Source organism: Artemia franciscana, unplaced genomic scaffold, assembly GCF_032884065.1.
Source record: "Artemia franciscana unplaced genomic scaffold, ASM3288406v1 Scaffold_209, whole genome shotgun sequence".
NCBI lineage: Eukaryota > Metazoa > Arthropoda > Branchiopoda > Anostraca > Artemiidae > Artemia > Artemia franciscana.
The window spans coordinates 1,332,732-1,360,708 of NW_027063105.1; the positions used below are offsets into that span (position 1 = coordinate 1,332,732).

Here is a 27,977-nt window from a genome sequence, read left to right on the forward strand (position 1 = left end):
AAAATTACAACGAATCAAAATGGCAATGAAGAACAAAGAAATGTGCAGCCACAAGATATGCAACGAAGATCAGAAAGATTCGAAAATGCTATTGAAAAGCAATGAATGCGTTTTATGTAGTTTTAAATCACCTGGAGGACAAAACAAAAATTAGCAATTGTTCAAAGTAAACAAACTAGACCATTAAATGAAACCAGGTCAAGAGAACGACCTGAGAATTATAAATCACAGGGGGGGGGATGATGGTTGGATAGCATGGACCATAAAAAGTGAAGACTAATCCAAGCAGTTAAGGCCAGTAACATTGAAAAAATGCCTAATGTAATGACAAAAGAATATGAAGAACAAATCAAAAAGTAGTTAGAGTACTTAATAAAATGACATTTACAACAAGTTAAAAAAAAATGTAGAAGATTCCGAACTATACCAGATAATTTGAACAGCTAAATGCGTGGTTAAAAGATAAGCAGTTCCGAGCGAGATCAGAACGTGACAAAAAAAAACTTGAAGAACAAAGAATTTTGCTGTTAAAAGACGTGCTAAGGTGAGAATCAGAACGAGTCAAACTGAAAGTGAAGAAGGAAGAAAAATAACGTTTCAACAACGCCATCTAAATCTTTGACATCAACAAGGTATGGAAAAAAACGCCCTGTAAACCTACAAAGATGCAGTAAACTACACACGTTTAAATTGCAGACCATTAAGACTTTTCAACGTTTTATTTATTCGCTGTGGAGTCCTCCATTTTCTCGGGAAAACAGTGGCCAACAAAGACAATTCATTGGGAAGACATTTGAACTCATGATTTATTATGAAATCAAGGCCCCCCCCATAGCACATTATAACAGATGGTTTCTAACCTAATCAAAATATTGACTAAAATATTTAATTAAAGTATACCTACCATTTAGTGTATACACACTCTCTCACGCTAGGCAGAAAGAAACTGCAGAGAAAAACCAGTTTTGTCAAACCAAGGATTTGAGTGTTGGGGTTATAAGAGATGAGTGGCTAGAATTTTTGATGCTCTCTATAAGTTAAACTTGAATTTGACTTTGGTTATTAAGTATGTCTCATTTATTTAAGAGCACTAAAATGGGACTTTTATTCACTTTTCATTGGGTGATGATTCTAACTTTTTACCTGACAACACCTCAGCGAAATATCCTGACAACACCTACCTTCACGCTACCAAAACCATAATGGATCCTTTTGCCGATTGAAAACTCTCTCAAAATAGGCTCAATTATTTTGAAAGTGAAGGGTATTGACCAAGAAGATCTGGTGAATTTGAATGGTGGAGCAGGTGATTTCAAAATCAACGGACCTGTGAAGGACAAAATTGTTTTTCTGAGGAAGTGCTATTTAAGTTCTATAAGGGCTTAAAATTTTAACTTGACGGTTTGTTACTTTCAGGTTTTATTGTCTGCTACTTTCAAGGTTTTATTTTAAATCCCTTTTTTGTTTTTTGTTTACCAGAAGCGAAGATCCAAACCAGCATACCATTGGTACTTTAGAACAGTGCATATCAATGCTTTTAGAGCAATTGACAACTTCACAACAAACAGTTCTTACGTCAATAAGCCGAGGGAGCGAGGAACCCATTGCAGCCAGGAAATCAATTCATAATTCTCAAGGTGAGCCAACTATTTAAACTCTTACATTTATACAAGGTTGCCAATTTGGAGGGTAAATTGTCAGACCAACATAGATTCCATATTTGACTAAGTTCTGCTAATTGAACTGCCTGCCTAGTTTCGCAACGCTGCCTGGCAAGTTTCGCAAGCTAGTATTGAAAAGGTAGTGAGAATTTTTCAGTGCACAGTAAAAATCATTAACATATGTTGAAAACAAGGTAGTCTGTAAAAAAAATTATAATCTTATATTCGTAGATTTAGGTTTATTTGTTGGCAATAAACCTAAATTAACAATTTTTAAATGACAGTTTTTTGACAATAAGTAAAATGGTAATCATTAAATTAGTTATTTCATATTGTCCTTCAGCAAAAACTGAAGCCGGGGAGTGAATACAGCTTAATAATCACGGCTCCTGGACCGTTATGTTCTGATATAAAATTATAAGAATCTACAAAAAAATTCAATGTATAAAAAGTCGTATAAGTTTGTTATTAAGGAGAAGATTTTATGTTAATCTATAAGCTTTAGTAATAAACAAATAGATGATATTAATTTATCTGGGATTTTAAACCCGTGGGTAATTAATTGACTTGGTCTTTTATTGGACGTCACTTCCTGTCTAAGAGTTCAAACAAATTCAACACTTGAACTCATGATTTATTATGAAATCAAGGCCCCCCCCCCATAGCGCATTATATAAGATGGTTTCTAACCTAATCAAAATATTAACTAAAATATTTAATTAAAGTATACCTACCATTTGGTTTATACACACTCTCTCACGCTAGGCAGAAAGAAACTGCAGAGAAAAGCTAGTTTTGTCAGACCAAGGATTTGAGTGTTGGAGTTATAAAAGATAAGTGCCTAGAATTTTTGATGTTCCCTATAAGTTAAACTTGAATTTGACTTTGGTTATTAAGTATGTCTCATTTATTTCAGGGCACTAAAATGGGACTTTTATTCACTTTTCATTGGGTGATGATTTTAACTTTTTACCTTACAACACCTCTGCGAAATATCCTGACAACACCTACCTTCATGCTTCCAAAACCATATTGGATCCTTCTGCCGATTGAAAACTCTCTCGAAGTGGGCTCAATTATTTTGAACGTGAAAGGTATTGACCAAGAAGATCTGGTGAATTTGGATGGTGGAGCAGGTGATTTCAAAATTAACGGACCTGTGAAGGACAACTGTCATATTGTCCTTCAGCAAAAACTGAAGCCGGGGAGTGAATACAGCTTAATAATCACGGCTTCTGGACCGGTATGCTCTAATATAAAATTATAAGAATCTACAAAAAAATTCAATATATAAAAAGTCATATAATTTTGTTATTGAGGAGAAGATTTTATGTTAACCAAAATATTTAATTATAGTATACCAACCATTTGGCTTATACACAAGCTTTAGTAATAAACAATAAAGGATATTAATTTATATGAGATTTTAAACCCGTGGGTAATTAATTGGCTTGGTCTTTTATTGGACGTCACTTCCTGTCTAAGAGTTCAAACAAATTCGACACTTGAACTCATAATTTATTATGAAATCAAGCCCCCCCCCCCCATAGCGCATTATAATAGATGGTTTCTAACTTAATCAAAATGTTAACCAAAATATTTAATTAAAGTATACCAACCATTTGGTTTATACACACTCTCTCACGCTAGGCAGAAAGAAACTGCAGAGAAAAGCTAGTTTTGTCAGACCAAGGATTTGAGTGTTGGGGTTATAAGAGATAAGTGCCTAGAATTTTTTATGTTGCCTATAAGTTAATTAATGTTAATTAATTAAGCTAATTAATGTTAAGCCTATAATGTTAATTAATTGGCTTGGTCTTTTATTGGACGTCACTTCCTGTTTAAGAGTTCAAATAAATTCGAAACTTGAACTCATGATTTACGTTAGCTTCATTGAACGCAAGCAATGATGAAACCACCAGTACCTTCAGATTCTTAGTACCTTCAGATTCAAAACCACTGGAAAATTTTTTCAGAAAATAAAAGTTAGAGGGAAGTCAATCGTAAATCCTTGAATATGATTTTTAACCATCTTCACATGGCTGAATGTGCTTTTCAAACCCCGGTGAAGCTGCCAAAGATAACATTGCACATCCATTAATTTATGGAATCTCTCGTAACCTAATAGACCTCTTTACTGAAAAATTGTGAAACAAAATACAGCTCCGCCAAAAGTTACATGAAAATGTGAAAAGTGGAGGACGATGTCAACCAACCTGCTGTTTCACTAAAGCAACCTCATTTATAAGACAACCGACATTAAGGTTCAATTGCAACACAAGTGATAAGGCTTTTTGGCAAATTTTTCTTTTTTGTTTTTTTGTGTTTTTTAACAATAATATCTCGCTATATATAATTAATAAAAGCCTGCCACATCACTGTGATGGAAACCGCCGGCAAAGCAACTACCCAACAATAAATATAAAAAAGAGGAAATATTCTTAAAAAAATTTGCGCGAGGAAAACATTCAAACAGCAACAGAGTCAATCAAAACCAACGTAGCTAAGCCTTAAATTAGTTTACAGGTATATATTGCTACGAAACAGTACATTTCCATCTATATGAATTTTAAGTGAAGCTCAAAAAACGACAAGGACATAGAAAAGAAATTTAAATAAGTTATTGTAAGGGATTTTGGCGTTGGCTGTGTATACCATTATGTCACTAGTGCCACAACTGATCACCACTAGAGTATGGTATCATAGTCCAACGGTCTCAAGGGCTCTACATGCTCTCCCGCATTGATATTTACACCAGGAGGGGTAGTATACAAATTGAACTACTTGTGGGGGGAAGTAAGGGCTGAACTATTTGGCCGGAGGTACCAAGACTTTGTCACCACTAGCAAATATACCCTTGGATGAGGGCGGCTCTTCCGGTAGATACTACGATGACAATTCTTTTCCAAACCCCACAAAGGTTCGCGGAAAAATAATCTCATGCAATAGTACAGATTAACTTACTTTTAGTTCAAATTTCCACTCCAGAAAGCAATCTATTATCAACATTGAACATGAGCTTGAACTAACATAATAATTATATATCCATATAACACGTACGATTCCCTCTGACTTCACCTGTGTGAACATGGGCTAATGAACCGTATCCAACCCCAAAATTTAATTTGTCGTATCCAAAAATTAAGAATCAATTCCCGGGATTTAGCAAGCTCGTCTCATAGCTCAAACAGAATCGACATACAGAGCCAACTTACTTTTTCTTGCAAAATTGTGGCCTTGACAACGAGATTTTCAATTTAAATTAAAATTATATAGAAGGTAAATCTAAGCAGAAATTAAAAGGGCCATTTTTCTGATAAAAAAAGGACACGGGTCCAAACAATTATGTTACATCAAAGATCTCAATCAACAAGGTAGAATTCAAGACTCATAGAATTCAGAACAGCACAGCTCCAATAAAAATTCCTAATTTTATCATTGATGAACAGCAAGCTAGCAAATCTCCAAAATAAATACGAATATCATTAGAAGTTGGTAGAGAATCTCAAAACAAGTTACCCACCAAAGATTCTTTTATGGGCCACAGCATGAATAACAAAGATCCTATATTACAATGAAAAAAGATTATAGTAAAATTCTACATCAGACAAATAGAACAGACATCAGAAGCCGGCTCAGAATAAGTCGTCTATCGGAAAAATCAGAAAATATAGGAAATTATCAGAAAATATCGGAGTTACAAAGACTAGGAACTATCACAATGCCTGTGCCATACCGAACTTTCCTGTAGTCTTCATCGCTGAGTATTCTTGATGAAGTATGAAACAGTTAACTTCCCTTATGAAAGCCATTCTTCTCCACAATATTGTCAAGTATATCCTGATCTGGTGGCTTACCACCTACAAATAGTCATTAATTATATATCTAACCATACGTTTGGATAAAAGAATCAGTTATTGCTAATTTGACGAAGTTCAAGATCAGTAATAAACAGTAAATCCTATAAATTTCACTTCTAGAAAGATTTTCATACAATTGAATTGCTTTGCAATTTTTTCAAATTTGAATCTTTTCCAGTTTTAGAAGAAGTGCCTCAAATATTGGAAGCAAACCCCCTTTAAACACTTTGTAGGGGATTAAAATTATTTTGTTAACATGACTGTTTATTGTTTAGTTCATGAAAAATAAAATCTCACTCCTATAAGTAAAACTCATTTTCAGGATTGAGAAATTGGATTGATTCGTCATGTTAGTCTTATTGATTCCGTAATATCTGTTGTTTTTAAGTTTGAATGGACTATTTATTTTAATGCAAAATTTACGGTTCCTATGAATGCTTGTTTTTAAGCTTGATTTAGCCACGTTGGATTATATTATATTCAATAAAACCCAGTAAAGTAATTATATTTCACATCAGCTATCACAAAAGAGATCATTCAGATGTGGAGGAGGAGGGGGTGGGTTGATAAATAAAACGAAAGGTCCTTGAAAATTGGAAAGAAGATCACTAAAAAGCAAATCTTTCAGTAACCAAAAGGAATGGAGTGCAGCAAGCCCCTCTCCCATGCCCTTTTTTTCCTGGAGGCCGATAACCAAAATTTGTTAGCGTCATTATGTTTAACAGGGTTGAAAGGTCCAGTAGCTATGCCTTTGGGTACAACATGACTCTCCGAAGCCCCTAGAGAAAAGGCAGAGAGTATTGAAATTTGGGTATAGTTTACGAATAGTATTTATCATTGCAAAGTGAACAGATTTATCAGGGGGGGGGGTATGAATTTTAGGTTGGGGAATTATTCACAGGGAGAATTTTTTGCTGGGAAGAAAGTTTATCGAAATTCAATTTCAAGGGTACGTTTTATGCTTAGTTCATTTGCCCAAACTACTACTACTACTAACAACTCACCGCAGCACCAAGCCAACTGAGGCCAACATAGCTGCACACGCTCCTACTCCAGCCCAGTTTATTCAAAGCTTCCCTCTTTACACCTTCTTAGGAAGTTACTATTTCCTTCAAATCTTTCTTTATGACATCCTCCAACCCCGACCTCGGGCGACCAGCTTTCACTTTAGCCCCAGACTTTTCGCCAGAAAGGGCATATATATATATATATATATATATATATATATATATATATATATATATATATATATATATATATATATATATATATATATATATATAGATATATATATATATATATATATATATATATATATATATATATATATATATAGATATATATATATATATATATATATATAGTACATAAAATTAAATCAAAATACAAACTTCAAAACAAAAAAAGTTTTTTAAACAGCCGTAGCATCCTTACTTCAACAAAGCTTAACTAGGACCAGTAGTGGTTGAAGTTCGTTGAAAAATTCTCAGCGGGGTTGAAATTTTCTGAAGAATTTTTTTTCGGAAGGGGGATTTTACGTGGAAAAAAAAATCCTCCTTGAAGGAATCTTCCTTAAGAAAAGTTCTCCTCATCAAGATAACTTCGAAGATTTTGAACTGTTTTACTTTCTCCTCATCAAATTTTCAATGGGGAGAGAGGACTTTATAAGGAAAGTTGTCCAATGGTGGGGAGATGTTGGGCCTGATTAGCGATTTAATCTGATTGTTTTTTCTTTCTTTAATAAATTGCTAGGGGGAATTTTCCACTCGGAATCGTCTGCAAGAAATTGTCCAAAAGGAAGTTTCAGCAAGGATGGCATTTTCCAGAGTAGATTCCTTTGGGTGTTTCACGTTGAAAAAAATATTCCATCTATGGGAAGTCCCACCTCTCTCCCTTTCGAAACTTTGGTCTTTACACTAAAAATTTGACTTTCTGTCGCAATTCTTTAAGAAGTATCCTGATAATACAAAGTTTGATTTGAAATGGCAGGAAGCTTTTATAAAAGTAATAAACCTATAGAAAAACAACGTGACCAGCTAGGTGTTGATAATGAAGCAACCACCCTAATATACGAGATTGTTCTTGTTTGTTTGAAGTTTTAATTTTGTTCCTTACTTTCGATGGAAAAATACATTTTTGAATTTAATCAGAGCATAAGGATGGTATGCTATTAAGGATTTTAGCCTAATTTGACTGAGAGACCCCCCCCCCAAAAAAAAAAAATAAGAGGACTTGTTTGTACGGCCTGAGATCTGAAGGCTTATTGTAGTTTCGAGGGAATGAAACGATCAATGAACAGCTAACAGTTTCTACTAGCCAGTTTAATGCCATGAAGCAGAAAAATAAATTGCTTACTGTATCTTGTAATGAGAATTTCTTGAAAGACAAAATGAAAAGTCCCTTGAAGGAGTCTTTGGCAAAACAGATTAAGCTGACTGCAACTGAGACCCTTAGCTTAAAAGAAGATTGCCTTAAGTCTACAACTGAGCAATTGGATGTTATCAAGCAGGATATTTTTACTGCTCTCAATCTTGATTTTGAAAATTTTGCTAAAAAAGCTTTGGCTGAACAGGTAAGAGGATTAAGAAGTTTGAAAACACTTTCAAGTTTTAAGTCCAATCTCAGTAGAGGTCCATGCAGACTGATATTACAAAGCTTAATGACTAGTTGGAGCAATAATCTATGGAATACCAAGATATTGTATATTTGGTGTTCCTGAATTTGGCACACCTGAAGTCATTGAAGCTATCTTCCTAAGAGTCTGTGAAGAAAAATTTCTTGGTATCCCAGTGGTAACTAAAATCTGTTAAAAGAACTGGTAAAAAGTTAAATTGTTCTCGACCTATTATAGAAGATTTTGCAAATCTCAAAATAAGACAATTAATTTTAAAGAATAAAAAAGATCTCAAGGGGTCAGGAATACTTTATTCAGAAACTCTAACTAAGAAGTGAATATCACTTTTAAAGCATGCAAAAAGTAAACTGGGAATCCACTCGGTTTGGTCTGGCTATGACGATATTTTTTTCAAAACTTAAACCAACAAAATTATAATGCTTTCTTCAAAGTTGGATATTGATAAGAAGAGGCAGGAATGAAGAGTGGAGATAACCAAGACTACTATTATTTTAACATGTTTATTACATTTTGCTTGTGTGTTTACTTCAACTCCATTAATATTCTTCCCACCTTCCTGCTAGCCAATTTTTCGGCATTTTTTTTTCAATAATTTCTGGCCTTTATATGCAGCTTAATGTATATTTCATGAAAATCCTTGAGATAATTGCCCCAGGGTTAAGTGATAATTAAAGACTTTGTGAGCCTGTTCTTCAAGACTATTATTAGACATTTATTAATGTACTCTAAATGTTTTTCAGTTTGTGACAACCTGTTCCAGTTACATATCACTGGTCTGTATTGTTTATCTAAAGTTAGTGCAATAGTTCATTTGTTTCTTTAATCTTGCTTTTACTTCATTGTCTCTTTCTTTTCGGTGTGTCCTCCCATTTTTCACTATTTTCCCTTCTACCTGCCTCCCAAGCAGTTTGCTTTTTCAATCTTCTGTTTGAACTATCTTGGCTATCTCTTTGGATTTAAATGCAATGTACGACTTTCATTTCTCATTATGGCTATTTACCTTTGCATGTCATATTAGTTTTAATTTGCTTTTGTTTTTTTTTTCAACCATCCCGTATTTATTATTCTTCTTTTTGTTCTTAATATCTCATTCTCGGTTACCTCTTGTTTCCCTATTCTTATTGTTTTTGAGGCTAGACTACTTTACTTTATCTTTTACTGTAAAAAAGGGATCAACTATTCTAAATTCTTTCTCGGCGATAGATATGATATAGCCAAAAATATGAATTTTGGTATTCATTTTTCAGTTCCTTGCTTGACTGCAATCATTCGCATAGTTTTAACATTCTAATTTTGGTTCACCGACTATTCCTCCTCTTCCTCCGAAAAATTATTCGAACATTAAGTAATCAACCAGGGCCTTCACTATTCTACTTCCAGCGTTTTTATATCATGTGGCATCTTCACTAATAATACTACCTAGGTAAGAGAAACAGTCAACTTGATCAATCTTTTTGTTACCCAACATCACCTCTTTGATTTCACCTTTTCTCCGTCGAGGCAACTTCGTCTTCTTGACATTAAATTTCAAGCCTAATTTTGCAACTCTGAAATCTTTAAGAAATCAGTGATTTAAATAACATTTTCATTAAGGACACTCATATAGCCTTTGTCGCGTTTCTTAGGACCTAGCCTGTCAAAATTACCAATAGAACACAATCGCGCATAACTCATGATTTGATACAAAATCAGCAACAAGCCACAAATTCCACCTTAACAACAGCAAATTTGTTTTAGTAAAGATCCTAGTTCCTTTGATTAATCGATCAATAAATCGATTATTTAATTTGATTAATACAAGGATATGACCTTTGCTAAAGATCTTCTATTGGCTGAATGAAACACTTACTCATAATTTACAAAACTAAAAGATAAGGAGCCGGCTGAATTAGGTGCTACTTTTTTATTTATCAAAGAGTAAGAATTTGATCGACTCATCCTCTACCCAACGCAAAACCCAAACTTGTATTTGTAGTCATTTTTGCTCGTTCAAGTTCGACATGAATTTTCATTTTAATTTCTAAATTACATATTGCAGATGTGCCTCTTTGAGAACACATTTCTCAAAATACCTTTAAAGTTTCAACTAAGTACCATTAGCCCTTCTTCAGATATTTCTGTTGTCATTTTGCAAACCATCGTGGATAGAGTGTATTTTCTTTATGTTTTCGATCCCCCTCAAAAGATTTACTTTAATAACCTTAGCTTTTTTTAGACCTGTTTATAGGGACTGTGAGGGGTCATGTCATTACCAGTTTTATAGTTATTGGACTTGTTTACTATTTTGAACAATATGATTGGTTCAAATGTAAATCAGAAGTTTTGGAGGAGTGCTGGCAAAAAGGGAAATTGGAAAGGGCCTTATTGTCCTCTGACCAACTTATTGACATTCCTCTCAACATTACATGAGGGGTTAAACTGAATATTGTCACTTGTTATCTATATCATGAAAAGAGAAATCACCAATGCAACAGCACAAACACAAAAAAAGAGAGACAGAAGGAGAAAAGGAAGACTGTTTTCCTAAGTTAGTGATTAATATAAACCAGCACTTGAATGAGGCCTTAACCCTACTCATCCATACAATCACATAAGTCAAGCAGCATAGCCACACACAATCAACCATAAAGAATAATCCATGGACAGGCAGTCATGTCGTCAATAAGTATAAGTCGTCATTTACCAAACAATAGAAAAAATAATATAGACAAATAATTCAGAGGCAACACCCAACATAAGGGCTCATCAGGAGAATACACTGGCCTATATAGGGTTTCGCCACTCTAAATTCTCTACCCAGCACAGTGTTGTGGCTACCACAGAATATCCATGGCATCCCCGCGTCAGGTATCACCCCCAAAATACATGCCTATGAAAAAAAACCCAGCAAATGTAAAACAACCAAGTAAAACCAAAACAAGCTTATCCTGTTAATATATCCCTCCCTTTAGCAACAATAGGTAAACTAAATATTATAAATTTTACCAAATCACAAATCTTAACACATTGCAAAAAACCTGAATGAACTAAACAATTATAGAATTCATCTTTTTTGGCTAATTTTTAAGAAAATCCGCTCAATTAAAAAAACAATTCAAAATAAATGGCGCTGTGACAACATTTCTCGAACCTCCGAAATTAGTTGAAAATTTCTTTAAGTATTTCTAGATAATTCTTTTGATATTTATTTAAAAGTTCGTTATAATGAAAACTAAATTTTTTAAATTGCCAAGTTAATTTATTTGCAGAAAAACCTCTTGATATCAATTTTTGGCTTAAGATTTTACATCTATTTTTATAATCAATATAATTACTACAAATCCTTGCATAACGAAGTAACTGTGAGAAAAATGCTGAATATGTGATATTTGAGTGTATATTACTTTCAGGGAATGGGAAACTAATCACTTCAAAATAAAAATTATCCGTTTTATTATACATTTTAAAACTTAATTTATTATTATCACAAGTATTAATATTTTAATCTAAGAAATGATCTTCATGACCAGCGCCATGACTAGGCTCAAGAATAAGCTCTGATGGATATATATTTTTAGAAATATCAATGAAATCCTTACAATTTAAGACCAAAATATCATCTAAATATCTTTTATTATTTGACAAAGCATGTTTTAAATTAATTGGATTATTCTTACCCATCATATATTTATATTCTAGTTGACTTAAAAACAAGTCAGCTATAAATGGGCTGGCATTCCCCCCCATGGGAATTCCCATAATTTGCTTGTACAAATCACTCCCAAATCTTATATAAGTATTGTATAAAACAAATTCCAATAACTCAAAAATCATATCCAAGCTGTAACATCTCAAGTTAACTGTGGTATTAAAGCAGTTTGTCCATATAGCTTTTTTATTATAAATGTCTATTTTTAAGAACCTTTTACTAGATAAGAGGAAAGATTTCTTAATAGCAGTTTTTAAATTATCAAACACTACATTAAGTGATAAATTAGTATACATTGTCGCAAAATCGAAAGACTCAATTCTTTTAGCTGAAACCATTGTTAAAGAATCTATCACCTGCAGTGAATTATTAACACTCCAATATGGATTAAAATTCGAAAATTTTTTAATACCAGAACAATAGGTTTTAAGTTTATTTACAATTTCCTTTAAAATTAAAGAGAGGTCAGTAGCAGCAATGCGGGTTGGACATTTAGCTGCTCCAGCAATAAACCGTGGTTTAGGGGGATATATATATAACATATGACAGTATTGATTCAGGGTTCAAGGTGTGAGGACCTCTTTTTGGATTGAACCTATCACTAATATTTGGTAAAGAATTATCGTCAATACCTGACCCATAGCCAAATATTTTCATAATAACTAATTCAGTGACCAAAGAATTATATATAAGCGGATTATTTTCAAGCTTGAGTGAAAATTCCTTTGGGAACTGTGAATTCTCTAACTGATATTTTCATGACCTATACATGATATAGGTCAGGTTTAAGCAGTTGCGAAAATAATTATAATTTCTGATATTATACACAAGTACGTTACGATTAAGGGGACTGGAGAGAAGTAAGCAGAAGAATGGGGGAGAGCTGTTTGCAAGATCTGTGGTACCCGCCGGGCCTGTCCATTAAATTGCAGGGACAAGGTAGATAGCCTCAAACGCTTCCCTTACTTCTCTTGCAAGTGAACCTTCGATCTAGAGACAATGGGAACTGGTAATTGGTGCGAAGATGAACTTTTCTACAATCCTGTCCTGTGCTTAGTACAGAAAAATCTTACTAAAGGAGTTTCGCGCGATACGATAAAAGAGTACTTGGCCGATTTCTTCGAGTCTTTTTCTCTTAGTGAGACCCGTAAATTAATTTTTTAAAGGTTTTTCCGAATGAAGTCCCATCGAAGCACATAGGCACCAATGCTGCATTGAACTGTGCTTCGGACATTATTTCTTCACTTGTAAGGTGCGATTCCCAGAACATGAAGCTTCTGGACTTTGTTATCATATGTCCCAGCGAAGTGCCAATGATCCCTGTTGATACTTTCAGTACCCTCAGTGCCAAGGTGAACTCTTGTCTTCAACAACTGCGTGATATTGCGTCCAAGGCTATTGAGGGACAGTCTAAGCCTGTAGCCCCTACTCAAAATACGAAAAAGTTGACCTACGCTGTCGTTGTAAGAAACCCACCCACAGAGCTCAGTGACCCTATCCTTTGCATGAAGAAGCTCGAAACGTTGAATGGTCACGACGGGATCGTCACTCTGAAATCTAAGCCACTAAGCAGTAGCTGGGTTGTGATGGTACGTGATAAGCGCTCAGCCGACACGCTGGCTGCAGCTGTTGCTAGCTCCATTACACACGTTGAAACCAAAGTAATTGATAAAAAGGGACTTATAGAGGGACTTATTAGTGCTAATCAAATCGGCAATTCTCGTACTTTTTGCCTCGAGTTTATCGATAAAACCGCTCTGAACACAGTACTGGAGTTGGGAATCCGTATTGGGTACGAAATTTTTCGCGCTATGCCCTTTCAATCCATTCCGCGTCGATGCTTTCGCTGTCAAAGTACTGATCACCTGATTGGAGCTTGCCCCCGCTCACAAGCACATCCCAGGTGTTCCAGATGTTCTGGGCCTCATGTGAATTCCAAGGAAAACCCTTGCCAAGCCGCGCCAAAATATGCAAATTGCACTATGGAACACGTAAGTATTAGTCTGAAATGCAAAGTTCTCCGATCGGCTCTCAACAATGCTAATAAATGAATGCTCAAACTCCGTTTAGCTTTGTGTCCCTTAATATTAATTGTAGAAAAGACAAGGATCTACTGATTAGTGAGCTGCTTGAAAATGGAATTGTGTTTTTAGAGGAGCACCTTCTCTCTAAAGTGAATGTTGATAGCCTAAAGCATTTTTGGACCCATTATATCTTCTTGGGAGCCACCCAGAAAACCAAATATAGACCATCAGGAGGTCTGGCCATCTATTTCAGACATAAGACTATTTCAGACAGCCGATATTATTGCAAAGTGACGCTAACATCTTAGCGATAAAATGTAGTGATACCGCATTTATAAACATTTATTTCCCCTGTAATAAAAAGACTGTGCAGTCATTGTCAAGTTTTTCACAAGCATGTAATCCCCTATGAACACTACTTAGCGACCTTTCAAAACAAAATACCAAATAGGTATTTGAATATGTACTGCTACCGGTCATTAACTCCAAGTGCAATTTTACGCCTTTCCAGCTTGGTTTTAGAAAATGGTGAGTGTTCAAGCTCACCACATTGTGGGTCGGCTAATGAAACAAGCTGTTGCTCAAAAATGTCCCCTGTATTGTTTGAATGTTGACATATCTAGTGCTTTTGACAATGTAATTCATTCTAATGCTTTGTTTTCTCTAGCAGCCTCAGGTGTTAACCTTTCTATTGTTTCCGTGCTTAAGTATTGGAATGTTAATTCTTCAGTTAGGGTGAAGTGAAATGGTACTGGAGAGGAGTATATTCCTGTTAAAAAAAAGGCATTAGGCAAGGTGCCGTGTTATCCCCGAGCATATTTAAATGTGTTTTAGCTTCGTGTCTCTAACGTCTTCAACCGTCAATTTTTACAATGATAGTTTAGGCATTAATTACATTACATATGATGATGATGTTCTGCTTCTTAGCCGGACAAAACATAGTCTAATTACCAAACTTGACCGGCTTTCAGTCGCAATATCCACAGTAGCCCTTTCAATTAATGCATCCAAATGTGAGTTTTTGTATTTTTGGAGTCCTCCACCGGCATCAACTTTTTGATTGGTTCTTCAACTATACCATGTTTAGCAAGTATTAAATGGTTGGGTCTCTCTTTTTCCACGCCACTTTCATGTACTTGCTCCGCTGTTACGTCCAGAGTGCTGAAAAGTATGCGGGTTGGTTACGGAAAAATTTCACCAAATCGTGGTCGGTATAACCGAAAAGGACTATGCTGTCTTTATGCTAGTTTTTGTGCCCCTGCTGTTTTTTATGTTTCTGGTATTGCTTTTCTCCTTTGCAAGAAGGATACAAAGAAAATACGCTCAGGATACTTTAAGTATTGCAAGTTTTTGCTGCGTCTGCCTCGGTTGTAGCGGAATCATGCAGTTGTTTCTAAATTTGACATTATTGATACGCCCTCGCGACTGAAACATTTATCTAAAGATATATCTTTTAAAACTCAGCAAATTATTGGTGTTTTTGACCCTCTTTGGCCATTTTTTGAATTGAGGTAAATAATTTATGTTGTATGTTGTTATGCTGTTATGTTATTTATATTGTTATTTTTTTCTTGTTTTTTCTTGTGTGTTTACTCCACAGTTTTATGTATTTTGTGGGTTATAAATAAATTATTATTATTATTATATTAGTATCTTTTGATTAAGTTTGACATGTCTTTCAATATTCCAAAAAGTATGAACTAAATACCCTCAACAGAATCAATTGATTGTCTTCGACATCTCTTTCCAAGGCTCTGAGGGGTTCTGTCACACCCAAAGATAGTTATTTGATCTTTTGACTATTTTGAATAATATATTTATTTCAAAATTATGATTGAATCTTTTTGGGGCAAGGACAACTAAGAAGGCCATGAGACCAGGTTCACAGCCCTTCAATCCCTTTTCAACATCCTCTTTAACATGTCCTTTAAGTTCCAACTTCAAACCCCAGACCGTTCTGATAATGTTAAAGACTCTCCATTTTGATGAACTGGATATACATAGAGTATTTTGACTTAGCATAGCTTATCCCACAACATTCTCCAGAGCTTTATTCCTCAGAGTTGTTTGGCAACACACGTAACAAACATTTCCCCTTTTTCTTAATGATTTAATCCTGTATGTCAACAATAGGCAAATTGAAATTTTTTTAATCTTTTCCCTAGAGTTGTGGGGGTTTGGCATCCCTGGAGACATAACAATTAAATCTTTTGACTACTCTAAACGCATTGAAAACTAAATAAAATGTTTGATCATTTTAAAGGAGAGGTAGTGCCTGAAAAGAGCAAGAAGTGGGGAGGCTAGTTACCCCTTAGTCTTTCTTCAAGATCCCCTCCACATACCATGAAAGCTTCAACCTAAAATACCCCGAGTCATTCATCAAACCTTCCTGATATTCTCTTTTCACAGCCAACAAAAACGTAGTTTATTATGATTGTGGTAGACATACCTCTTAAATTTCCTTAAAGTTTTGCCTTAATGCTCTAAGCTTTTTTTAGGTCAAGGATCAGACACGTCTTCTATTCTTAAAAACCTTATGTGTTAAGTATGCGCAACTTAAATAATTTAATGCCCTTAACCTGGGTCTGGGGAGATGTCAAACCCGGAAGCAGTTATTTGACTTTTGGACTATTTTGAACAAAACGGCTATTTCAAAACTTTTATTGAATACAATTTTAGAAAAAAAGATACCGGGGACTGGTTGCCCTCCGATCAATTATAACTTGAAATGGACGCTATAACTTATGATTTCTAGCCGAATAAACCCCATACAAATTGTGTAGAGCCTTTTCTTCAATATGAAGTTCCTCTGAGAAAAAAAAATATTACAGTAAACACTAATGGCTCTTTACTATAGGCAACGCTATAGCGTTGCCTCTGATTGATTGGTTTGATTGAAGTTTTACTAAAATTACTACTTACTACCCCTTTTCATAAATCATGTTCCTAATCCTCAGAAATTTACAACCACCATATTTGTTTAAAATATTCATTTGCCACATTGTCAGTGCTCGGGGCCTATTTATTTTTGATTTCCATTTATTACTATCTCTAATACTTTTTTGTATAAGAAATATCACTTCACTTCAAAACTTCACCTCACGTCAGAAAACATCTCATTTATTTCCACATCTTTAATAGTAGCTTTATCAGGTTTAGCATATTCTGAGCATGTACTAAATATTTCTCTTTTCTTATCACTAAATGATCCACCGTTTCTATTTTTAATGAAGAGATGTCGAGACTGTCGGTTCCCTTTCAGTTTTATTATATATTGCACAATTATGCTTATTACAGCTAATTACATAATTATTGCACAATATAATATTGTGCAGTTATGAATTCTGATTGAATCATCAACAGCTTCAGTAGTTTTATCAAAGGCCTCCATTCCTCCTTAATTTATATTTTAAGCTTTCTCCACTTTCATTACATTCCTTTCATTTTCATATGATCTATCACTCAAATACTTTTTGTAAAAATCTTCTTCTTTCCTACTAAACATAGGCGACAACACTATTAATCTTAGCTGCATTTCCAACCTTCCCTGCTAAAAAACCATCTGTGACTTCACCAACATTTTTTCAAAAATTATTCCAGTTATCTTTTACACTCTAGAGTTTCAAACTCTCCAGTTTGTAATTCAACTCTTCATGAAAAATTTCTCTTACTTTCTCAACCTGGAGTCTATCAATGTCATAACTTCCTCGAAAGTAATCACCCTTCGCATATTTCAGATTTAGATTGACCCTAAACAACATTAGATGGTGATTTTTACTTTTCATATCAAAACAGCACTCCCATACATTTTTCTTGTACTGGTCCTCCTAATCTACAGATAACAATAAGAAAATGAATAGGGTTGGCCGTCTTACTATATTGGGATTACCATTTTACTTTTTGTGCCATTTCACGACCAAAATACAGTACTACAATTAAAAAGACCGTTATATCTGCAAAAGGCAGAGGCCTTAAGCCATGATTTCTTTTCCGATGCCAAATTTACCAAAGCTATGACATATTCCCATTTTGAAAATTCCCTATTGAAAACAGAATATTTAATCCCTGGATCCTATCTATTTGTGCACGCAGCTATAAGTAAACTTCGTTTGAGTCACTACTATCTCCATCAGTCGTTTCTACAGGGATACATCATACTAGCATTTTATTATTAACCCATTGCCGACTTGAGCAGAACTTGGCAGTTTCCTTGTTTATCATGAGTTCTACTCCCTACCTATGCATTTATCATCCCTGCCAAAATGAAATAAAATCCCTTAATTTCATCCTTGTTCCCCTGGAATATGAGTTTCTAATATGACTATCAAGTCATGTTGAAAACGTCTGAATTTGTCAACCAAAAATACTAAATTATAGAAGCTTCTTAGCATTGTAACATTCTAAGCTGCAAGTTTCATATAATTTAAATCATTACAATTTTAACGGCAGCAGGAAAAGTAATTGGGCCTAACCAATACAGATCAGTAGCCAAGACTTCTTCTCAAGTCGAAAGAAATCACTTAAGCCGACTTAGTACCAGAAATAGAGAAGGCCCTGGGACCTCCAGTTGAATGAAGGCTTTCTGCTATCCAGAGCTAATCTTGAATGTACGGTTATCCCCACTTTGTGATGCTCTCCTATCAATAACATTCAAAATCACCCACAAGCAATCTCGGAGTCTTTTACTTCTAATTGATTATATACTCACGCCTACAAATATTACACTAATGTTGATAGATGCGAGTAAAGACGACCAAAGCGAGAATTTGAGCTTACGACACGAACAACTTTCTTCGAGAGTATTAATAAAGAGATCTATTATACATTTATTATACAATTAATAAAATAAAAAGTTCAAAGAAAGGTAAGGAGCAATAGAGAACTTAAAAGACACACAAATATAGACGTGTAGCAAATCAACTTTCAAACGTAGGGTAACTAGCCCATTATGGATGAATAAATAAATAAAAATTTGAAAGTAAAACAAACTAAGAATAGCAGAGATTACTATTAGAAAAAAAAATGAAATTTGTAACGGACAGAAATGAAGAAAATAGTCGATTATGTTTTTATATGAGAAATTTATCACAAGCAAGAGATGGGCTACCAACCACTTAAACTTTGCAATAAAAGGAGTTTTTTCCTGAAGAGATTCTTACATAGAAGAACTTATAAAGTTTAGTTTCCAGGCGCAATTGCAAAAAAATAAATTTTTATATATAAGCATCAGGGGTGGCTGATTAGCCTCCAGTCCCATTCGATTCTTAAAAAGGCATTTTAACTTTCTACTTCCAATCGATTTAAGCAATAAATAATCTTTTATTAATCTTCAATATTCTTGACTGAAGACCTTTGATATAATCCAGTTTTGAAGTCATTACAATAAATGAATTATAAAAATAAAAAACCTATTGTCATTCTGATATCACAATAACAAGCATGCAAGGGCTTAAAACTGAAACCCGTTTGCGTCAGTTCTGTAATGCGATGTTATCGACACCGAAAGTGAAGATTTTCTACACTTATTACCTAAATCTTCTCCAAGAGACTTCCAAAATTGGCATAAAATTTTCTCGAAATGCAACTCCATAAGGGACGCGAAATTTGACTGCCTTTTAAACTTTCCTCTATTGTCTTTCCCATGCTTACAAAAAACTAAATATTTGTTATTAAAACATAGCACAGATTAGTTTTCTTATATTTAATTTGGATGACTGCTAGCTTTTTATAAAATTTATATTAATTTACTCCTCAAAATAACATTTTGCTGCTAAAACTAGCCAAAAAATAGTTACCATTTCAGAATCAGCAAAAATGGTAATTTTTCTCACAAATACCTTTTGTTTATACATTTCCGAAATCCGGGACAATATGGGCCAGATTTGTTCCTTATTACGTAACACCTATTGTTTCAATCATAAGAACCAGTTTTAACAGAAAGAAGACTTCTGCCAGAATCGACAAACTTTCTGGCATTCCAAATTCAATTGGCTGATTTCCCATTACAATGTCAGAGTCTAAATTAGAATTTTTCTATACAACATCTTCATTTTCCTATGGATTTTAAATTGAAAAAGGATTAGGGGCAGTTTGAGCTTCGCTTAATTTTGAACTGAGTCTGTTCTTGGAACCGAGGCAGGATGTAGATATTGTCCCGAGTCAATTTTCTGCGATATTAGAAAATTTCAAAACATCAACTTGACTTGTTTTGGAACCCGTGAAAGACTTTTGTCGGCCTTGCAGTCTTCGATTAGAAAAACTGACAAGTATCTAGTTAGGCTACAGCGTTAAAAAGAGCCTTACATATCTGATTGTATATGATCAGCCCTATATATAACCGATTTTCACTTAAATATAATGAAATCAAAGAAAATATCTACAATAAAATAGGGGGTTTCAGTGTTTCCTTAAACCCCCAGTGTTTCCTACCGAATCGACACAAACATAGAGTGTTACTGAGCTACACATACATATGAACACTATCAGTATCAGCTTCCAACATCTAATAATAGTTTGGCTTTGGCAGATGCCGTTGCTCTGACTTTCTGCAGTGTACTTATTCTAAACAGCGAAAATATATTCGTCTTTCATATGTATTTCGCTAGAAAACCCAAATATTGAACAATTACCCGTTCGCTTTTTCAAAAAAAAAAAAAAATAGTAAAATGACTCACATTTTCATAGGCAAAAAAGACGGAAAAAAACAATTGATCTATAAAACTGAATACTTAATTTTTGCCTAATTTTTGCATGATCCTTGATTTTAAATATTATTTTTTCGTTAAAATACCGCTTATTTCAAGGAGTGAGTTAAAGAAAGGGAAAAGGAAACTTTTGATTATTTGCAATGATGTGAATGGTAGACACCTTAAAATATTCACCATTTTGTTGTCACATACGCCTCGAGCCCCCCTCCCCCAACGGCTCTCGAGCATTTACTTCTATGCGTTTATTCAAGAAACAAAGGAAGCATCTGGGAGACGACTTGGATAATATTAATCTGACATATCGTAACTCTGCCTCCCCTCTTAATCTGTACACTAAACAGATGGCGCTGGTCCTTATTCTTTTTGTTTTAACTTGGTAATACCTTGTTGTGTTCCTCCTATATCTGTTTCTCCAAACATCCCTTGAGCTAGTTACCCTGTTAACATAATGCTTTGACTGTTGTTGATTCCTCCGCTGCACTTTTTTTTTCTCAGTGCCCCAAAGCCCATTTAGGGTCAAGTTTCTCAAGTCATTTCAAATTCCCTAAAATCCTTATTACCAACTATGAAAGCCTATATTTTTCACAGGCAAGTGGAACTTGAGGTGTTATCGGAATTAAACCAAATAGAAGTTATAGCTGTTACAGAAAAACAGTCCCCACACCAGGGATCCCTACCTCTGATAAGTTCATCACAGTTTATAAAATTATGTTATTCATATAAGGCTTCTGGAAGAAACGAAAGATGGTAGCGTTTTACTAAGAGTAGCCTTTATCACAAAATTTTCGTGCCTCTTGTTTACCTGAGTATGCTGAAATCTATTTCCTTAAAATCAGGCCGAAAGGTCTCCTCCATCTTTTTAATCGTATTATAATCGTATATAATTCTTCTAATATTCACAAAATCAAAATGGTTAGGCTTTTGTCTCAAAAGAGTGCTTCTAAATTGTGACCAGTGATCATAAAATGGATTCAATTTATCTTCTTGTAATGTTAAAAAAATATTTTAAATTCCAACAACTAGGGAAAACATCTTTTTTATGTTATTCCTATTACCTTTTTTAAGCATTATCTCCCTCAGAGTTTTGCTACGTGGCTGAATGCCGAAGACTGGTCAAATATTTTAATGTTATAAAATCTTGATGCATAATTATTGTTTTCCATAAGTAGCTGAATGATCGTTTCCCAGAAAAAAAATAAATCAAAATGTGCTCCAGTGATAAAGAGACCAATCAATCCAATTAAACACTACTTAGAAAGAAATTAAAATTTTTAGGAAATAGAAATTGATGAAGTTAACAGAATATAAAAATTTAAGAAAGAAATTCATATATTGAGCCGATTTTAAGATTAAAAAAAAGACCTTTAATTGGCCAACAGCGTAGCAAAAATTAATTGATATTCGGAGGATAAGAAGTTTTGTGGTAGGAAACCAAACCAGCCTAATTTTAATCTACCTAAACAACTTTTTAACAAGACTCTTTTTATTCCCTTATTAGCAGCCCTCCTTCAAAACTTCTGATTGAGATTTGAAACAACCATCTTGTTCAAAATGGTCGAAAAGTCCAAAAACTATGCCATTGTTGATGACATAACCCCTCAAAGTACCTGGGAGAGTTCTTTAAAAAGCCTGAAGGCATCAAAGTAAAATTTTATAAATAAGGTAATAGAAGGTAGAACCGGATTTTTGGCTCCCAAATTACCTCAGGCTTGTATGAAGAAATATTATTTCCTTCAGAATATCAGCAGCAAATCCTTCATGTAGTTTTAAGAATAGTTTTAATGTTCTCTAAACAACTTTTTAACATCCCTCTCAACATGCATCCAGGGTTCGAACTTAATACTGTTAATGACAGCTTACACACACACACCTTTTTGATAAGCTGGGTGTACGTAGAATCTTCTGACTCAATTTGACATGTCCTTCAATATTCCAAATATTTTTACCTTCAAATACCCTCAACTATTCCGAACACACCAATAATCAGTTGATTATCGTCGGAATGTTTTACCAAAGATGTGAGGGGTTTCGTCACCCCTAGCTAGTTATTTTTCGCCTAGTTATTTGATCTTTCGACTATTTTCACATTAATTTTCATGAGCCTTTCAGGTACACACAGAACAAACATAGTTCCAACAAACATATCTCCTTTTCTTAATGATAAATCCTATACATATACACTCGGCAAATCGGAAAATTTACAATCTTTTCCCCAGAGTTGAGAGGATATGGCAACCCTGAAGCCATAGCTATTAGATCTTCAGACTAGTTTAAACGCATTGAAAATTAAATGAGAAATGATCATTGTAGAGGAGAAAGGCACCTAAAAAGGGCAAGGAAGGGGGGGTGGCTGGTTACCTTCCAATCTCTCTTCAACATCCCCTCAACATATCTTGAGAGTTTCAACCTATAATACCCCAATTCATTCATATAATACCCCGAGTCATTCATAGGAAATTAATTCCTTTGGATATCACAAAATTAATTCCTATGGATCTGACGATTCTTTTCTGTCAAGAAAATTTAAATTTACAAAATCTATTGGTTTTAGCCTAAAATCCATAGAATATTAAGATATACCTAGCTAAGAAATAGACACAATTGTAAAGTCAGAATTCCATTGTGAATCCAAATATAATATTAATTTTATCAAAACTCCCTCTCCCTAAGGTGGGGGTCCAACTGCGACATGAAATTGCTATTTTAAGAGTGACTAAATAGCTTAACACAAAGAAGGAAGTCGTATGTCCCAAACTACTCCGTAAATGGTCAAATATTGCCTAAAACTAAGTTAGGTCATATATCCGATCCACAAGAAAATCATTAAATTTATCGTTTGTTATCGAAATTTATCGATGAAATTATAGTTTAATAGCGCTTGCCCCTGCTTTAAGTAAGGTTTTGGAGAAAATATTAACAAGGAGGTTTCAGGACAGGGTATGGGACGACAGATAGTGTGCTTATTTTAAAGGCATTAATAGATAAATATGGAAAGGGTAAAACTTGTCTTTATGTGGGATTTCTGGATCTCCATAAGGCTTTTGATAGTGTCAACAGAGAGTTATTGAATGATTGCCATGCTAAATATTGGCCTTCCCCATTCATTTTTTGGATTGATAGTGAGCATGTATACTTGTGTGAGTGGAATCAGACAAGTTGGTAATAGGTTTTCGAAGCTTGTTGATATTAAGCGGGGAGTAAAACAGGGCAGCACCCTTTCACCTAAGTTGTTTAATATTTTTATTAATGATGTTGTTAACTTTCTAGAGAATAGATGGGCTCCAAAAGTTAGCCTAGGGACTCAAAAACTATCTCTCTTAGTATTTGCAGATGATATTGCTTTGGTGGCTAATAAACCGCAAGATCTACAGACACTTTTGAATCTAATAGAAGAATATTTGCAGATAAAAAAATTAAGGCTGAACACTGAAAAGAGCGAAGTTGTTATTTTAAAAAAAAGAAGTGTTGGGGGCGATGAAAAATATACATTTAAATTTAATAATAAGGAACTACTTAAAAGTAAAAGAATAAAATATTTAGGCTTTATCTTATCGGAAAATGGAAGCCTAAGGAGTCATGTTGATGAAATAATTAAGAAAGGTAGGGTGGCCATGTCAGCAATATTTAGAAACCTGACGATAATGGGGATTAAAAACCTAGAAATGCATAAAAGAATATTTAACACAAAAATTTTACCCGTGATAGAATATGGAGCAGAGATATGGGGTGGAGAAACGGTGCAGCAACTGGAGTCCCTTCATCTCCAGTACTATAAAAAAGTGTTTGGTCTACATCAGACAACTCATTCACAGATTCTGAAAGGTGATTTGGGCCTGTTTTCTTTAAAGCAACGTAGGTATATTTTAATGCTTAGATTCTGGCTGAAGTTAGCTAAGAGTAATAAAGATAGACTAGTAAGAGTGTCATATGAACAGATGTTGAAATGTGGTTTAAAAACCTCGTGGCCATCCCAAATTAAATCATTACTAGATAAAGTAGGAATGCCTTATTTATGGAATAATTGTCTTTGCTCTAGTGATATACCAACAAATTTAGAAGGCCAGGTACGATTTATGTTAGAGAGTCAGGAAATTCAGCATTGGCAAGGGCTGGTTTTAGATTCTACAACCCTACAACATTATAATCAGGCAAAACCTAATTTTGGAGAGGAAGTTTATTTTAAATTTAATTTACCCCGGCTATGACTCTACGTCGTTGGATTTAGCTTAGGGCGAATTGTCTTCCAATCCAGAACAGGCAAAAAATTTTCGACAAAAATAAAATGATAGTTGGTCCTGATAGGCGGTGTTTGTCGCCTTTGTAAAGATGATGATGAAGACTTGGATCATTTTCTCCGGAAATGCCCGGTGCTCTTGGATTTACGGGAAATTTACTTGCATGGGATTAATTTGATGCTTCCGGTATTCTGCAAAATAGTAACCCAACCACAGTATTTCGAGTGGGAGTGTATATAGATAAATCCTTAATAAGAAAAAAAGTTTTATTTGACTAATTTTTGTTGTTGTTAGATTAGGCACTTTTCGCGTTGAATTCTGTTTTTTGTGCGTGTTTGTAATTCGTACTGTTGTTAATTTCCTTGCTTGTTTGTTATTTATTTATAATTTTGTGTGTATATGGCCCATGGGTTTTTGAAATACAGTTATCTATCGATCTATCTTTTCTATCAAACCCATACACAACTTGTCACACATTTTGACTCTTTTTCACAACTCTACTTTTAGAACAATAAAAAACTTTTGCGTAAAGAGCAAGGCGTTGAGGAGGGGCAACCCCTTTCATATACGGAACACTATCTGTTCGTTTTAAGGTTTAATGTCGCTCCTTACTTGCAGTTATAAAAAGTTTTTTTTTACTTAATTTCTGAACATTTTTGAATTAATGCGTGTTTTGATTTTGGCTCATCGCACATGAATAATTAGAACGAAATTGGAAAATTATTTTTTTTTTGGCTGAAAAGCTTTCTCATAGTTTTCATCGGACGATTTTGGTAAGACAAAGGGGTGGGGGGAGAAGGCCTAGTTGCCCTCCAATTATGGTTACTTAAAAATGCAAATAAAATCTAATATTTTTTACGAACTTTTTGTTAGTAATAAATATATATAACTTACGAATTAACTTACGTAATAAACTTCTATATTTTTGTATTTTTATTACGTATGTCAGGAGGTTCGCCTCCTCGTCAATAACTCAGTCTTTACACTAAAGCTTGAATTTTGTCCCAATTCTTTAAGAATGACCCCTGAATCACAAAGGCCGTAGAATAAATAGTTGAAATTACTAAAAATACTTTAGTGTAAAGAACAAGGTACTGTGGAGGACACAAACTCCCTTACATACACAATATTTTCAGTTTGTTTTAAATTTTAATGCTACTCATTACTTCCAGTTGAAAAAAATATTTATTTTTTCATTGTTTTTAAATAATACGAGAAAATCCATCGCCTCCTTCATAGAAATTCTCTTCCCTCATGATAAATTACTCCATGGAAAGGCCCCCACACGTAACCCCCTCCCCTCCACGAACCACCTCAACCCTAACACAAAAAATTCCCCTGAAAACGCCTGCACACTTCATAATAACCATTACTGTATGTAAACAATGGTCAATGTTTGTAACTAGCAGCCCCTCCCCTAAAGTCGTCCTCAAAGACATAATTATTAAGTTTTCGACTAAGTCGAACAGAACGGCTATTTAAAAATTTTGTGCCGGTGACTATGAGGAAAAAATGAACGTGGTAGGGGGACTAGGTATCCTCTAATTTCTTAGGTCACTTAATAAGGGCACTAAAACTTTTAATGTCCATTATAACGAACGCTCCAGCGACATTCTAGGACCACTGGGTTGATACGATCACACCAAGTGAAAAAAATTGAAGAAAATAAAAATGTATCCGTGGTATTTTGGCAAAAACAAAAAATTCCACATTTTTATAGATAGGAGCTTGAAGTTTCTACAGTAGGGTTCTCTAATACGTTGTATCGGATAGTGTGATTTTTGATAAGATTCTATGACTTTTAGGGGGTGTTTCCCCCTATTTTCTAAAATAAGGCAATTTTGTTAGGCTCCTAACTTTTGATGGGTACGACTAAACTTGATGAAACTTATATATTTAAAATCAGCATTAAAATACGATTCTTTTGATGTAACTACTGGTATCAAAATTCCGTTTTTTTTAGAGTTTTGGTTACTATTGAGCCGGGTCGTTTCTTACTACAGTTGGTTACCACGAACTGTTTGAAAAGGTTCTACAGAGAAAAATTTTCTTAAAAATAGAAAATCTTGATTTTAAAAATTGTATTGGGTAAATCTAGTAACTTTAAAATATTAGACAAGTGAGGAACAAAAACCTTGCTTGTTTTTAGTGAGTTCAATATTGTAGAAAACCAAAGAAATGCTAAAGAGCTTTTATTTACCATTCGCTAACAAGAGGTGCAAGAAATTAGTAAGTTTGTTAATGCTATTTTTTTCCAAAGACCTTAACCTTTTAATATAAAAACAATTGCTGTTGTTTTTAACTTTAAATTTTCATGAATATAAAAAATTATTGTTGCACAGAAACAGTATCTAAGCCTACAAGAAATATGGAATTTGTTTTTAATAAATAATTTAACAAACAGTAATAACTGAGAAATAACTGAACAAAATAAATAGCTGAACAAACAAGGGTATAAAGAAGGAGGGAAGGAGGGGGGAATGTTATTCTTTTCATCCTTTTGTTGAAACAAGTATTTTATAAACTCTAGAGATGGGGGTAATCGGGAATGTCTTTTATTCAATGAACTTCGATGAGCTAATCTCTCACCGGGTTTAAAAAACTGGAACTTTCAATTGGTTACGACAAAACTAACATACGTGGGTTTGCATTATAAAGGTAAACTACAAGGAGAATCAGAATCAAGAAGCGTTATAGATGGGAACTGAGGAGGGGGGGGGTTCCAGTATCTATATTAAGGAGGAATTTCTTGTGAATGTGTATATTTATTTCAACCGCCGTTCTCAATATTTGTGTAGTACATAATCCTTTTATCTAATTACCCTAAGAAAATGAGACATCTAGCGAATTCACTAATGTCAGTGATTCATAAAGTGTGACTGACAGCCATACTTCATATCAATACTTTTGACTTTTATTGAAGAAACAGAAATAAGAAAGAATACTTTACCTGTTTCATTTTCATCCTTTTATTTTTAAGTAGACACAAGCATTCAGGGTCCTCAGTATCTCGAACGATTTGATCAAAAATTAAATGAATGGCCAAATACGATACGAGTTCGGAGAGAACACCTATAAAATAAATCTTTTTTGTAGGCTTCATCTGGGTGTCAGAATCAGACAACACTGAAATTGAAGGATTTAATAATAATAAAAAACGAGATCAT

The 27,977-nt window shown here is 34.2% G+C and overlaps 1 protein-coding gene and 1 long non-coding RNA gene across 2 annotated transcripts in view; both read right to left on the reverse strand.

The window, feature by feature from the left end:
* LOC136042818 (uncharacterized) overlaps positions 1 to 27,977 on the reverse strand; it is an 87,317-nt gene that overhangs the window by 20,445 nt on the left and 38,895 nt on the right. The gene's annotated exons all lie outside the window — the stretch shown is intronic.
* LOC136042819 (uncharacterized) lies at positions 1,000 to 27,905 on the reverse strand. Its single transcript, XR_010621443.1, has 3 exons — positions 27,761 to 27,905; positions 5,398 to 5,521; positions 1,000 to 1,327 (listed from the first exon to the last, which is right to left on the reverse strand). It is a non-coding gene; the product is annotated as an uncharacterized LOC136042819 (long non-coding RNA).